The 14,781-nt window shown below is 41.0% G+C and overlaps 1 protein-coding gene across 15 annotated transcripts in view; it reads left to right on the forward strand.

Moving 5' to 3' along the window:
• The window catches only part of LOC140688680 (uncharacterized), a 73,625-nt gene that overhangs the window by 21,934 nt on the left and 36,910 nt on the right, over window positions 1-14,781 (forward strand). For 8 of the 15 annotated variants that reach the window (XR_012063382.1, XR_012063381.1, XR_012063383.1 and 5 more), the window contains 2 exons: window positions 21-191; window positions 6,263-7,075. The exons of the other annotated variants lie outside the window; for them this stretch is intronic. The gene's annotated coding sequence lies outside the window, so the exon portion shown is untranslated. Of the gene's footprint in view, window positions 1-20; window positions 192-6,262; window positions 7,076-14,781 lie in introns of those variants that run through there. 15 annotated transcript variants of the gene reach the window in all.

Consider the following 14,781-nt stretch of genomic DNA (forward strand, 5'->3'; position numbering starts at 1 on the left):
TTCTTTCTGCTTTCATTTAGATGTTTGATGTAACTGAAGGGGCTCTTGGAACTGTGAGTCCCACCCACAGTTTCGAGCCCCCTCATTATGATGGCATTGAAGCACTAACCATACAAGAGGATAACCTACTTACTGGGTCCAGAGACAATAGAATCAAGAAATGGAATCTGGCTCAAAAAGACCTTCTACAGGTAATGCACTGGATAGACTGGGTACTTCAAATTCACCAGTATTCTCTATAAGAACTTGAAGAGCCTCTAAGTATAACTTCATCATTTAAAGATGATATCAGTCAGGTCTTCCTCTTCAAGAGTGTTTCATTGTTACCCACCAGAGTTATTAATTATGAAAAGGGCAACATTCAACACTTAATGATAACCTCTTAGATAAGAATAGGCCCTGATAAGAATTGGGAGATCTGGGATTGCCCTGTGCATTTGCTTATTAAATTAAATCAGTCTCAGAGCAAAGCAGTTACAGTTTCTCATTTTGTTTTGTTTTTGCTTTAGGTATGCACAGTCCAAAGAAATCTAAGTGTAGCTCAAGTCAGAGCAGTGTAAATGGTGCCTCCTCTGCAGGAGCATGTTCATACCTCCACGAGTGGTGGTTCTCTCACTTCCTGTAGAATGGTGGTTGGGTTGAAGCATTTTGTCAGTAGAATCAAATATTAGTGGCTTTCCTTAATTCCCAGAGGAAAAAATGATTTAACACATGAACTTGTTCTCAGGTTCCAGTTTTCTCTTCTATTCATGTGGGCACGTTTGTCCTGCTGTTGCTGTCACTTTCCTGTGACAACCAGATGGAAAGCAAATGAACAAGTAGCCTGAATGTTGATAGAAAAAACCTGGCAACAGATGCAGACATTACATTCAAAAGCATTTCTTTTATAGATATACATTCTTGGATGTAACTTCTATATTATGCATAGAAATATATTTATGCATAAAGTATGATCATAATGTCTGAGCTTATAATTATTGTCTACTCATTTTGAAATGTATAGTTTAGCTGCAGCCTTCAACAGAAAGTTTTAGGCCTCTATGTTCTTGCTCAAAATTTAGGGCAGTGATTTTATGAGATAATCCCTAGAGCATACCAGGTTAAAGTGTTCAAACGTGCATAAACTATGTGTTAGAGAAAGGTGAGATAGTTACTCCTTTGAAGAGGAAGTGATATTTGAAAAATCCTGTATACTTTCCAGGTCTTTTAGATTCTATAGATTTTTAATATTCTAGCTCTTTAATACTGATAAGACTGATGATAACTAGTGAGGCAAATTGCAGAGCAAATTATAGATTTATTTCTTTAAATCACTAAGAGTGATTGCATATCAACTGATTTTTATAGTTTCCAGGCCAATTCAGTGTTCCAAATATTGAATTTTGTCAGTAAAAACATTTGTAACTTGTTTTCATACAAAAATTTTGTTTGGGAGGCTCCTCTTATGCGGATAATTTTTCTTTTTTCTCTCAGCAAGTTCCAAACGCACATAAGGATTGGGTCTGTGCCCGGGAATGGTGGCAGGCCACCCGGTTTTGCTCAGTGGCTGCAGAGGGGGCATTTTGAAACTCTGGAATGTGGATAACTTTGTGCCCGTCAGAGAGACAGAAGGTCATGATGGCCCCAGCAAAGCCATAGGTGTTAGTTCCACCCACACTTTTACTGCAGCTGAGTCACTTTTTCTGTGTGATCTTTCTCTACATTTGTTGCTTGTGTTCAGATTTAATAAATTCTGTAAGTTGTCAATATCTGGGAATGTAGAACATGCAAAATCCTTCTTTTATTACAGTCACTCTAATGGCTGGCCATGCTGTCTGATTTCTATTTTCTGAGGTCCATTGTGGGCTCTGAGTTCAGGCTCCCCAGGCACATGATAATAATGTTACTCCTGTATCAGCTCTCTGCTTATACTGTGAAGTCTACTGCCAGATCTTCTTCTGGTGATTTTAGTATTTTTTAGTCATTCATAGGTGACTAATTTCTACAGATTTTTTTTCTGCAGAAAGTTGACAAACTTGCCATTCTTCATATTTAGAACAGATTATTTTTTAAAAACCTCTTTTTACCTCTCCCACCTCTTTTAAAATACATGGTATTAATATTTGCTCCCTCCCTCTTAGGATGGCTGGATTGATTAACTTATTTGCTCTTTCATGATGAGTCTCCTGTGTGCCAGGCACTGTCCTAGGCTGTTGGGAATAGCAAAGTGAGCAAAACATAAACAAACCCCAGTTTTATTCTAAGGAGATGAAAAGAAAATAAATAAGTAAAATACGTCAGTTGGTGATGGGCGCTATGGGGAAAAATAAAGCAAGGGAGAGAGTATTGGGGGGGCGGCGGGATTGCACAGTGAGAGTGGTCAGTGAGGACCTCACTGGGAACATGACATTTAAGAAGGTGCTTGAAGGAGGTTTAGAGATGAGACTGTACATATAACATCATATGTGTATAAGCACTTTGGAAAGGAGAGCATATGTACTGTAGCATGAGGTGCTTGTCTCCTTCAAATAAAATGTCATTTCCCCTGAATGTCTATCTTGAAAACCTTCCTATGTCATTCAGGCACCAATCACGTTACTTAATTTAACTTAAGCACCTTCTTGATTCTTTTATCCTAAGTGCATGATAACTCTGATTTTATTTTGAAGCCTCTTATTATTTGTGATGTTTTCCTCAAATCCCTCTTCATTTAGATTTGCTTTCTCTCATCTTTAAAGAACATCAAAGCCAATTTGTTTTGTGTTTCTCTAAGGTGCTTACTTTGGTGCTTCACTGATGCAATTTCCAAGATGCGTGACTTTCTTAAGAGTCACCACTTTTGTTTATCCCCTTGGAAACTTGTTGTGTCCTTGACAATTTACTGGAAATAACTTAATACCCCTCAAAGTCATAGGACACTTAAGATAAGACTATAGAAGAATTGTGCGTCCCTGAGGCCTGTCCAGTGAGGTGTGAGAGTGCTGCAGTTCCTCTCCTCCATGACCCAGTGTTATTTTTGAAGAACTGAAATTTCCCTCAGTTTACTCCCGGTGCATCCGGTGCAGATGCATTTACCACATAACTTCAAATCAGGAAAACAGACAATAAAATCAGATTGGCTATTTTCAAATTAGTTCTATGTGTTTGCTATTTAACAAACATGTGTACAGGGCTTAGTATCCGCCAGGCATTGTTTTAAGAGCTTTCAGGTGCTAACTCATTTTGTCTCCATGAGAACCCTAGGAGGGGAGCATTGTCATCATCCCTTTATACAGGAGGGAAAACTGAGGCACTGTGTAATCCCCAGTCCTTGTAGAAGTGATTCCACCATATCTGATTCCTGGATCTGTTGTCAGTGATTTTTCTTAAGACTATGGGTCTCATTTTTCCTCCTTTTCAATGTCAAGTAATATTTTATTGACTGTTGAGCATGACAGTGTTGTGTTGGAGCATCAGGACTGTATTTTATTCCTTTAGAGAGGGTTGGGCTTTGTCTGCCAGGCACTTAAGTTACTTGTGGCTCAGCTTCATCTTTCTGAGACTTGTTCTGAGCTCTTCTTGGATCCCTATTGACTGTCTTAGGTGTGTGATGACACTCTCTGCTTTACTGGTCAGAACCTGAGCCTCTCCCAGCCCTCAGTGCACCTTGGGAGTCGTTTGACTTATACTTACTAGTAACTGGTGTTTGGCCTGGCCTTACAGTTGTTGCTCATGTGCAGCTTCGCCTTCAGTCAGAGACATTGGAGGCCCTCTATGTATTTATGGGAGTTTTTCCCCGTAGCTCCATAGTTGTTTTTGCATGCTCTCTCCTCTTCTCTACTTGATCTTGCAAATTCCAATGACTTCATACTTCCCAGGTGTTTCTTACTATTTCTTCACCTCCCATTCTGTGATTTTTCTGTTTGGTTCCCCTGCCCCCTGATGCAGTCTGGAAAGTGCTTCCAGGACCAGAACCAAGTCCATCACAGAGCTTACCTTCTCTGTTCCCCTTTTCTCAGGGATTACATGCCTGAACTACCCATTGCCCAGTGTCTGAAAATAGTTGTTCCATTTTTTCAAGTTTCCACTTTGTTTACAACAGGAGAGAGAACCTGGCACAAGTTTTTCTCTCCTGACTAGTAGTGGTGATTATCTTACATTTCATATGCCAAAAATTGAACTCCCAACCTTTCTGAGGGTCACTCTGTACCCTTCTCCATCTCAGTTAATGGCTTCTGTATCTTCTCTGTTCCTCAGACCTGAAACTTTCATTCCTCCCTTTCTTTCACACTCCATAACAGCAAATTCTGTTGGTGTTGTCCCTTTAAATTACATCTAGAATCCGACCACTTCTCACCATGTCTTTTGCTGCCTCACTGACCCTAGTCACCATCAGCTTCTGGATAACCACAGCGGCCTCCTAAACACAGTCCCTTGCCCATATGTGGTCTCTTCTCAGCACAGAAGCCAGAATAATTTTTCTATAACACAAGTCAGATCATGTTTCTCCTCAGCTGACAAGCTTGTGGTTGTTGTCCATCTCATGTAGAGACGAGTCCATACTGGGCCTGGCCCTCTGAGCATCTGTTCTCTCTCATGCCACCTTCCAGTGCCCTCTGCTGGGCTCCTCCTCTGACAACACCAATCACCTCTCTGCTGGTCTTTGAGCAGAGCAGGCACATTCCAGCCTTAGGGCATTTGTCCTGGCTGATCTCTTTGCCTGCAATGCTTTGCCTTCAGACCTTCTAAGTTCTTACTTACTCAAGAAGAATCACCTTGCCATTTTATTTAAAACTGTGATTGTTCCTGTGACCTGATATTCCTGCTCCCCTTTGCCATGCTCTTTTATTTTTCTATAACATTTATCACTTTCTAATATACTTTATAATCTAATTATTTATTGTTGTTTATTGTCTGTCTCCTTTTGCTAGAAAGTATGATCTATAAAGGCAGAAAATTCTATTTTTTATTTATTTGTTTATTTTATGTTTATCCCAGGCACCTAAAATAGTGCCTAAAGCACAGCAAGTTCTCAGTGAAAATGTGCTGAGTGGATGGTTGAATGGGATAAATGAGATGGATAAATGGGTAAATGAATGAGCATAGATAGCCCCTTACTGTTTTCAATGTGCATGTGCTGTGTAGGTGGATGAGATTATTATTTGTCCCCAAGTTTTATTGAGATATAATTAACATACAGCACTGTATAAGGTGTACAGCATAATGATTTGACTTACATGTATGATGAAATTATTGCCATAATAAATTTAGGAGTTAACATTCATCATCTGATGTAGATACAAAAAAAAAGAACAAAGAAAAAAGGGTGATTTTTATTCCCGTGATGAGAACTCTTACAGGAGAGAAGACTATTGATTAAGAACTGGAAACCCTGGATTCTAGGCTCTGCTCTGTGCTCCACTGTGTTACACTGGACAAGTCATTAAATGTTTGTTATCCTTGAAATGGACTGCATAACATTTGAAATGCTTTTTAACTATAAAATTCCATGGCAACCCTTTCTTTTCTGCTTTGGATTTATTAGGAAATCAGAGAAAAGCAACTCTCCCTTTTTAGAGCCATGAGAGACATGGCAGAAAAATGTGACTGTCTAATGACTGGTCCCCAATACCCACATGTTGGGTGAACAAAAATGAGTTTTCTCAGAAAAAATTTGCATCCTCTGTGTTCTCTGATAGGCAGAGTGGTGGTCCACTTCTTAATAGCCTCGTTTTCCCTGTGGGCTTCTGCTGATTCCACCAGAACATAACCCTTCCTGACTGTTGACAGAGTCACCAACTCCCTGGAGTCCCTGCCCGGCCCCCGGACTCTGACCTTACTCTGGGCTCTTATGCCTAAGAACCTCTGACCTTGTCATATCAGTGTGATATTTAGGAGACAGGGTCCTGGAGCCAGACTGCCTAGATTCAGATCATGCCTTTATCACTTACTTTATGATCTTGGGCAAATTACTTAACTTCTTTAGACCTCAGTTTCCTCATCAGTAAATAGGGGATAATAGCATTATCTGTATCTTATGGTAGGCAAGGAGAAGTAAATTCATTCGTCTATGTAAGGTGCACATAGTGACAATGCTGGCACATAGTAAGCCCTTGATAATAGGAGCTATTTTAAATTTCATTATTATGGGTAACTGTTTGATATACTTATAGGACAATGTATATTTTACTTACATCTATTAAAGAACTTTTCAGAAGATGTTTCCATGATAAGTAAGTCAAAGAACTTGTTTCTTTATCTTTCCACCTCTTTTCATGTTTGTTTTTAATTTATTATTTTGTAGTCATCGAACTGTGAGAATTTGGAAGGCTCAAAATTTGCAAGATGGTCAAATGTCTGACACAGGAGATCTGGGGGAAGATATCACCAGTTATAAAACATGAATGAAGATAGTCATTGAATACTGTGATAATACACTAAGTTCTTTACAGAAAATGTCATCTTGCATTTATTAGGCCAAATTGTGAATGGGATTAACTGGGAAATATATTTGAGTCCAACTACTGAATATAAATGGTATTCTAATAAAATTGTATACTATCCTGTGTGCTTAATTTTAATATTCACCAATGCATATATAGCCTGTAATTGATATACTGCTTGATTCACATTTTTATTGTGGCTGGATTTTTGTGCCTAGCTATTAAAAAACACCTTCAAATTAAGATGTCTGCTTTTGTGACAGTCAGAAAATACACCTGGAATACAATGCAACCCACTGTTTACTGTTCAGATGATTTACATATTTAAACATGTCAAGAATGTTAGTCAAACTGTGATCTGTTTGCCTGGTATTTGTATCAGTCTATAGAGGGTTCCTGAATTTGAAAGCTCTTTTAATGTAATGGAAAAGAGATGTGAGAGGATTATTAATACTTTTTCAGAAAATGGAGTTGACCTTAATCTACTAACAAAGAATGGTAAGCAGTTTGTGCTAAATGCTGCTGTTTACTTGTAGTGACCAAAGTTGTGCAGCTGAGCTCTACTCTGTGCTCAGGACTAAACTGCGGTTACATTGTTTCATTACTGCTGTGCATGCATTCTGTGATGGGAAACTTTTTTGATGTCCTAACAGAAATATATTTTGATCTATTTATCTGTGGAGTTATTTCTATTATCACCTTTTAATTTCAGTTTTATTAAATAGGAGTATTTCTTTCCCTTTATATCTTAATTGTTAGGGAGAGGCAGGCCTGTCTGAAGCACTGGGACCTACAGACCAGTGACCCCCTTGGCCCCCATCATCCTGGCTCACTGTTCAGAAAGCACGTTCATCACACTGGTATCGCCTCCAAGTTCCAGGTGGCAAAGGGGAGGGGTTGGGGGCGCACACTTAGACACCAGACTAGTTACCTCCAGACCCAGGCCCTCCCACCCCCTGGCTCTGTGGCCTCCAGAACTTTGTTCTCCCTGCCCATTTCCTGATTTGTAAGTGGAGGTAAATGCGGTGCCTCTTTCAAGAGCTACTGTGAAATCAAATTAATATTAGGGCGATCAGCTGCCCTGCTTTGCCCAGGACTGTCCCAGATTTAACATGGGACATCTGGCATCCCAGGAGACCTGAGTTCCCGGACAGCCAACAGGGAGGGTCACCCTCATCAAAAATCTATTCATGACCTACACGTGGTAAGTATGAAACAGTATGATTTTCTAAAAACTTGAATTGGTACCAGTGACAGCACTTGCCCAGATATGCCACCAGCTTGCCCTCTCTCTCACCCCTGGCAGGCTCACAACACTGAACAGGGAAAGGGTGCCTGGAGAAGGTCTTTCCAAGCCCCTGTATGAAGCAACCCCTTCCCACAATGGCCAGGGATGCCTGGAGGGGCCCCCCACCTGGAAACATCCTGTCCTGTGTCCCCTCTTCTGGTGCCAAAGTCTTTCTGCTCCAAACATATGGCCCCTGGGGGGCCACCCTCACATCCCTGGAAGCCCCAGGAGCTGCTGCTCGGCCAGGCCCCCGTCCCTTTCACACTCAGGTAAACCTTTACCCAGAGGCCTTTGGCGGCAGCACTGGGCCCTGAAAAGCCCTGCTTTCTGTCTCCCTCCCTTTCAGGCCACCAACTTCTTCCCTCTTAAGCCACCGGGCATCACTCACATGTCACCCTGTGCTGAATGCCCCCTAGTCAGGAACCCCTGCTCCCTCTGCCCCCTGCCTCCCACCTGCCCGTCCCCTCCCCCTTTTCCTTGGGTCTCTTTCCTCACCCCCTCCATCCTCTCCTTCTTCCCTCTTCCTCCTCCCCAAGTTCTCTCCTCTTCCCTCCCCATCCCTTTCCTCTCCTCCCCATCCCCCATCCTCTAGCCCTGCCTGACTTGTCCCATCCCAGGCTCTGGATGAGGGAAGCTCATGCTCTGGTCCCTGTCACCTGTGCTGTCACCACCAGGATGGGGGATCACAGATGGAGGAACTGGTTGGTAACCCCTGTGTCTCACCATCACTCTGTCTTGGGCATAGGCACGAGTGCAGCCCTAAAAGGAAGGAAGGCAACACCAAACAGGGACCCCAAAAAGGAAATGAAAAGAGAGCCATCTCATAGTACCCTAATCTAAGGGGTTTTACCCCAAATGCCAGGGATACTATATCTGTGTAAGTGTGGGTTGTGTTTCTCTGGGAAGAGGAATCAAAGATTCCATCTGGCCCCCAAAATAGACCAAGAACTGTCACTCAAAGGCTCTGCTCATCCCAAGGTGGCCCAACAGCCCTGGGAATCCCAAACTAACTCCACACTGTGGGTACCAAAGCTGTGCGGCTGGGACAGATAAGCCCTGAGTCTGAAGCCTCGGCTCAAAGGTCTTCCCTTCCTTCACCCACAGCTTTTTCTGCCTTAAGAAGGAGCCTCCCAAAACAGAAACAGACTCACAGACATAGAAAACAAACTATGCTTACCAGAGGGGGAAAGGGGGCAGGAAGGGATAAATTGGGAGTTTGAGATTTGCAGATATTAACTACTATATACAAAATAGATAAACAAGTTTCTAGTGTATAGCACAGGGAACTATATTCAATATCCTGTAGTAACCTATAATGAAAAAGAATATGAAAGGGAATATATGTTACGTATATGTATGACTGAAACATTACACCAGAAACTGACACAACATTGTAAACTGACTATACTTCAATTTAAAAAAAAATGGGGGGAGGATATAGCTCAGTGGTAAAGTATGTGCCTAGCACGTACGAGGTCCTTGGTTCCATCTTCAATACTGCAATTAAATATATATATGTGTGTGTGTGTGTGTGTATATATGTATAAAATAAATTAATACATAAATAAACCTGATTGCCTCCCCCCACCAAAAAAAAGACAAAAACCAAAAAACAAACACACAAAAAAATAAATTAACTAAACTTGTTGTTAGCCCAGGAAATTATATTCAATATCTTGTAGTAACCCATAATGAAAAAGAATATGAAAAGGAATACACACAACTCACACAGGGCAGGAGGAAAGGTGGGGCCCCACTCGCTGCACAGGGCCTGCCCTCCACCTCTAACAGGAGAGGTGCCAGCCACGGATCCACCACAGGACACGGGTGGCCACATGTGGCTCCCCTAACACAGACCTAAGGCAGTAGACACAGGCCCATAAAATGCCCTCCAAAGTAGGACTCTAGGGTCAACGATACCAAAGAACTCCCACTTGATAATATGCCTTTCTTAGGTGGGTGCAATAAGATTAGCTTATTCAAGGCTCTGAGGAATCCTACAGCCAACCAGCTTAACTCAGAGCTTCCCAGACTTACTTGGCCAACAGCTGAGTCCCTGTGAGTGCAGAATTAACATTCCTGGAAACACTGTCTTCCCTGAGGCATGCTACCTGCCTGACCTCACTCTACTGATAACAACCCCAGGAGGTGAGTGTGATTATTACCCCATTAGACAGATGAGGACCATGAGGATCTAGAGGAACTTGCACTCAAGGACAGGGATTTATTCTCTACCTTTTGAAGAGAGGCATGCCAAAGAGTTTCCATTCATATTTTAAAACCACTCCATCTCCTCTTTCCCTTGATTGCACCTCTTAAACTCTGAGATGGAGTCTAGTTCCTTCTAGCTTTTCATCCCTTGACATAAGCAATTTCCTCATCCAAAAAGCCAGTTGGAATTTGATTGTTACTTGCAGCCGAAGGACTTCTTACAGACACAGATTTTTAAACAGATTATTATGACACAATGTGGCAAGTGCCTTAATCAACATATTCACACTTTTCTGCTGGGACAGAAAAGAGAGAGAGAGAAAATCAGCTAGCTTGGCTTGTGGGAGGACCACAAAAGGTGATCCCTGAACAAAATCCACAAAGGTTTGTTCCCCAAACAGCAAGGTGGGGAAGCATGAACCACGACAGGAGCAAAGCACCCTGGAGCATGTGCTAGATGTAACACCTTCAGATACATCCCTCTGATGGGAAAACAGAGTGAGACAGACAGTGCCCAAGGGGCCATCTCTGCTGATTGGCTGGGCCCAAATTTGAGCCTGGGTCTGTTTTACGTCAAAGTCCCAGTAAGTATCCCCAAAGCGTGCCACCTCATCGCCAAACACCTAGCAACAAAATGGACACCTGCTGCCTCTGTGAACAGACACCCCTTCAGTGGCCCAGAGCTGTGGCTTTTCCTGGATTTAGTAAGGAGAATTTAACTCTAGTGGCACCAGAGGCTGTAACAGCAGGAGGAAAGGCCCTGAGAAGCTTCTGAGAGATCTGCGCTTGCACATAGAAGGCGTCTTCCACAGGCACAGATTCTCTGAGCTTTGAGGGACTGTGAGATCTTCCGTTCCACCTATTACTTAAAGAGCTTCTGTGATTTTTATTATATTCTCAATGCCCAAGTTTCACCCTGCTCTCACTGAATTTTAGTGAATAATTTCCATGTCTTCATTTAACCCTTTGTGCTGGGGGAAAAAAAAGGCAGGAAATTTAGAAAAACAAGCCCTATGCTGAAGTTCTGCTCCACCACTTGATAGCCTGGGGAACATCTCTCACTCCCAGTTACTTGGTTACTTGATTCTACACACATTATTTTATAGCTCCTGGTTTCCTCAGCTGGGAAATAAGGGTAATATTCCCAACCTTGTATGACTTGGAGGATTCACTAAGATAACAACTAGTCTACATAAGGTTCCAGAGGCCTATAGGTTCCTACCTTCAATCCCTACAGTCTTTTCTTCTTACTTTCTCAAGACTATGTCAAATCAAAGGCAAACGATCTTTTGTTTGACTCATCAGGAGTTCTCCACACAAGGGCAATGTTAAAAATGCTTAACAACCAATACCACGCAGGCATCATCAATCACACTACAGATAATCGATCAAAAGCCAAATTACAATCAAGACTGCTTAAGTATTTTTTCCATTCCTGGAAAAGAAAAGGAATTCTCCCTCCTGACTCTACACTCTCCAACTAGAAATGGAAAACTGGCCACCAGGGAGACAATGATGCTGGCACACACAGTTATAAATCTGGGATAGAGCGCAAGCCAAAGAATAATAACAGCTTGAACCAAACCATAAGCCAGGCCAGCACGCACTGGGTGCTTGCCATGTGCCAGCACGTACCCAGCGCTGCACACGCACGTGCTTCCTTCACTCTCATCACTTCACATGCACGTGCTTCCTTCACTCTCATAACCATCCCATGGAGCAGGTGTGACCATTATCTCTATTTTTCAGAGGAGAAAACTCAGATCTAAAGAGGGTATGCAAATTGCCCAAAGCCACAGGGAGAGGGTAAGTGACAGAGCCGGGACAGCAACATGGGTCTGCCTGATAAAGCCTGTAACCACAGCCATCAAGTTCTAGCATCTGGATTTTTCCATGATGAGAAGCTGAGGCTTTTACTTCCCCCCTCCCCACCCCATGGCTGGACACCTGCATCTCAGATAACACAAACTCTTCACAGAGGCAGCCCCAATCCTCCATCAATGCCCATGTCTTAGGTCAGGTTCCAAACAGGCAGACCTCAAGACAAGGATTTGGGTGCATGTGACTTATTAGCAGAGTGCACCCAGAAGAAATCCGTAAAGGACAGAGAGAAGCAGGTCAGAGAAGGGCAGGAAGCCACTCAAGGGTGTGATCAAAGACAAAGGCCCCACCAAGGGTAGCGTTGCCCTGACTCTATAGGGGCAGAAGTTGCATCTCAGGGTGGTCCTGACCCAAGACAGGCGAGCTCCACCAGGAGAATGATGAGGATGTAAGCTGTAGGTTCCCAGGAATCTTCTGCTGTCTGTGCACTTGAGCAAAGTGGCTCCAGGAGCCTAAAGGCAATTCTCCAAAGAAGAGAGAAGAGACACAAGGGTTGGCCTTTGAAAACACACCCAATGGTCTCGGGGGGCAGAAGGTTGGGATTAGCAATGAAATAATAAGAAAGGTCCCAAAGGGATTGGGACAGATCTCAAAGCTGCTGCAGGTGGGGCTGACGATAGATCCTGTTCTTTTGAACTCTGTCAGCCATCATGACCGCATCACTTGAGCTGTGCTGGAACAAGGAGGTGGAGAGCAGACAGCTTTCAGGCAGAGAGCTGACTGCAACAAAAAAGTATGTCTCCTCTTTCTGAGGAAGTGACGACTCTGGGCCAGGACAGCACATGGGGCTCCTCACTCAGTGAGTGGGTGCTGAAGGACCAGCCAAAGCAGACTGGTAAGTGTGGATGCTTTTAGGCAGGCGCCCTGAGACTGCAGTCAGACTCGGGGGCTGGTAGTGCTGACTGATTTTATTTTACAAGAAGAGTTGGCTTCTATGTCTAGACTGTGGCCTTAAGATGAAACATTCATGGTCTATCCTATTGTCATTGATCTGCAATATATATTTTGTTCAAAGTCAAGTTTCCATACATGCATGGGATATTTCTAGGCTATTTTTTCAGTTCCATTTATCTTTTAAAATCTATTGTCATACCAACAGCATTTTGTCTCAGTCATCATTTCTTTTTTTAAAATGAGTCCTAAGTCTTTGTATCAGATAAGTTTTGATTAAAACTCCATCTCCATCTTTCTTTTAGGATTTCCTTTGATTATTTTGGCATTTTGTTTTTCCATATAGAGTCTATCTATGGTACTTTTATTATTTATTCCTAAAGGACTTATTTTTAAATTGTTGTTTTAACTGATTTTTGCTGATGTAAAAAAAACTACTTTTTAATATTAATTTTGTATACAGTTCCTTTCTAGATTCACCTATTAATAGTTTATCATCTCAGTTCACAAAGCAGATAGTCATATCATGTATAAATGACAGATTTGTTCCTTTCTTTTCAATCTCTGTATCTGTCCAAATCTTCTAATATGATGTTAAATAAAAGTGGTCACAGTGAAAACTGTTTGTGATCTTAAAGGATTCTTTCAATATTTTATACTAAATAAGATATATACACTATTCATTTCTGTGTAGATACTCTTAATAGATAAAGTGGTGCTTTTCCAATCTTAATTTTATATTTTTTAAACCATCATGAATCATTAGTCAGTTTTATCTATTTCTTTTCCTGACTCTTATTGCAATAGTTTTCCCCCCCTCCTTTAATCAGTCAATATTGTCAATTACTTAAACTAATTCTTAAATATTAAACCAACATTGAACTCTTGTGATAAAAGCAAAATGGCCAGTTTAGTTTTACCATTTTTCTACATTATGAATTCTGATTGTGCTTTGGTTGGGAAGTTTGCATCTATTTTCACAAGTTAGTTTGGATGGAGATTTCCTTTTTCAAAGCCCCTGATTTCATACATATCAAGCCATATACAATTACTTGAGTAGTCCTCATGATTCTGTTCTCTGGAAAGCTTGTGTAAGATTGTGGAATTTTTTAAGGTTTAAATATCAATTGAACTCAACTGTAAACAAAATAGACCTAATGTTATCTTCATGAGAAGATTTTTTTTTTGGACTACTGATTCAATTGCTCTTAAAGTTCATGTGACTTTTAGATTTTTTCTCCTTGGAATCAATTTTATTAATTTTCATTATTCTAGAAATTTACTTATTTCTATAAGTATATTCATTGTGTGTCAAGTTTTCATTTTTCTTATTTTTTAATTTTCTGGAGCAATTTTAGTTATATTCAAATTTGTACTTCTAAAATTATGTGTAACTGTATCCACTTTTTTCTCTATTAATCTTGCCAGAGCTTGTAATCTTTATGAAACCAAGTTTTTGGTTTCGAGTTCTCTGTATTGATATTCATTTTATGTTTCCTTAATTTGCATATGTAGAAATTCACGTCTTTGTTGATGTCTTTCTTATGCTTTCTTCTGGCTAAGTTGTTCAAGGCTTTCTATTTCAAAGCTAAATGCTTACAAGAACTAATAAACATAATTAAATGAAAAAATAATTAATGAGAAATAGCTAGAAGCATCTGAATTCGTCATGACTCTATCTCTTACTAGTTGGTTTATCCTGGTTAGCTGATGACTTGGTAATGTATCTTAACCCCAATGAAAACAGAAATTCACAAGTAAGTTGAATATTTTAGGTGACCTGCTTTATGCAGAATCTGTATAACCATTACCTCCTTGATCTGGCCAGTAAATTCTTACCACGGTAAGCCTAGATTATGTTAGTTTTGTTTGCAACCACACCGCAAAATCAACTCAGATTTAAAATACTGTTAAGCAAATGCCTCAACTTTTTCCACCAAATTGTTGTTAGCCTGAATATTCCCCTATTTAGTACTTTTAAAGTCATCAACTTTAAAAACTGATCTTTGTTCTCATTGTACCTTATTACAAGGCATTGCAAACAGAATAACGCATATGAACATGAAATGTTCTTTTATATAATTTGCAAAATAAAAATTAGCTCTGGGA

Source organism: Vicugna pacos, chromosome 23 (assembly GCF_048564905.1).
Source record: "Vicugna pacos chromosome 23, VicPac4, whole genome shotgun sequence".
NCBI classification, from domain to species: Eukaryota; Metazoa; Chordata; class Mammalia; order Artiodactyla; family Camelidae; genus Vicugna; species Vicugna pacos.